Source organism: Mirounga leonina, unplaced genomic scaffold (genome assembly GCF_011800145.1).
Source record: "Mirounga leonina isolate KUSES-001 unplaced genomic scaffold, KU_Mleo_1.0 Mir_118, whole genome shotgun sequence".
NCBI classification, from domain to species: Eukaryota; Metazoa; Chordata; class Mammalia; order Carnivora; family Phocidae; genus Mirounga; species Mirounga leonina.
The window spans coordinates 3,778,580-3,780,233 of NW_023270277.1; positions in this window are offsets into that span (position 1 = coordinate 3,778,580).

The window sequence follows — 1,654 nt, forward strand, 5'->3', positions numbered from 1 at the left end:
CGGGGAGTGCTGTACAGTCCAGGGGAGTCCTGGGGGTCGTTTTTCCGGCCTCCAGAGCTGCTTCTGGGCCTGGGCTCCTGGTCCCGTCCTCCCGTCCTCTGCTCTACCTGCCTTGCAGCTCTGGGCCCCGACCACCGGGAATGAGCATGGTGACATTCTGCAAGTGTCAGTCACCACGGGGGTGCAGTAGACATGTGCCCACGGCTAAAGCGCGGACAGCTGAGAAGTGTTCTAAATCAGCAGAGAAAGAAACACATTCCGAGCAAGGGAACCGGGCCAGGAAAGGGTCTGAGGAAGGCACAGCGCCTCAGCAAGCAGGCGTCCACGCGGTTGGGGCTAGAGAGCGCCCTTGAGAGGGGTGATTTTGACCTCCGGCAGTCAGGGAGGGGACGGCGAGGAGAGGGGAGGGGACCTGCTCACCTGAGAATACTCTTTACTACCTGGTCGTGTGGAATGGTCTCTAAGATACGCAGCAACGACTGGATACTTCATGGACACCAAGAGCTTCAAGATGTTAAAAACACAAACAGAAAACGGAACAAGAGTAAGATGTAAGATTCACAGAGACTGACGCTAACATTTATCTTTTCAAAAGTTTCAACTTACCCTCGTTTGCTAAGTTAATGATCCCGAATGAAGACAGGGCCAGTGGTCAGATGCACGGGCTGTAAGATGGAGCACTGGAGGCCCCCAGGGGCTCACGGGCAAAGGTGGTCATTTCAATGGCTCGTGTGCGCGTGCTGCGTGTGCATTCGGGAAGCCGTTCCTGTTGACCTCGTAGCACACGGGCGCTCCCACACGGGGGTCAGCGCTGCTCCCCGGAATCGCACCGGGGGATCACGCGGGTTCCTGCCCCCGAGATCGCTGCGCGGCTTGCATCTGAGCTACCGTCTCCCCCGGCCGGACTCTGGCGCTAAGCGTGGCCTCGGTCAGGGGGGCCTGCTCGCGCAGGGGGAGCCGCGCACAGCCCGCGGTGCGCACAGACCCTCCGCGGTGCGCTGCGAGCCCCTCACCGGCGCCCCTCGGACCCCGGGGCCTTCACAAGGCAGGTGGGGCGGGGACCCAGGCAGCCCTGGGGCCGCGGGAAGTTCCTGATCCCCGGAGCCTCGGGTTCAGCACTGCAAACCTCAGCTCGGGTGTGACGAAGGGCCCCAGGGCCGAGCCCCAGGGGCCTGTGACAGGCGGTGTGGACCAGGTCCTCCAGGTCTCCAGACTGTCCTTCCCCATCTTCCCTCCCTCTCCCCCACGGACAGGCTGAGGTTTGGCAGCAGCTTTGCCAGGACCAGGAGCTCCACTAGAGTTCAGACCCCGTTTTCTCCTTGTTTGGGAACTGGACTGTCCTGGTCTAGTGGGTTCTGATGACTTTATCTCCTGAACGGATCCAGCTTGTCCTGCAAGTCTGCTGCCAGTGAACGGCAGGTGAGCTAGAAAGCTTTCACGGTTTCCACGTGCAGGGTGTGAAGAGAACTTGTTCGTCCTTGGACTGGCTCTGTGGTCCTCTGCCTGCAGGAGGCGGGGCAGTGGGAGTGGTTCCTTCTGTGCAGCTTTGGGGAGCCCCCCAGCTTCTATCCTCCTGGGACCATTCCTTTCCTCTGCCCTCCCCCCTCCAGTGGAGCAAGGGGAGCGGCTTCACAGTCCTGACCTCAGAGCCGAT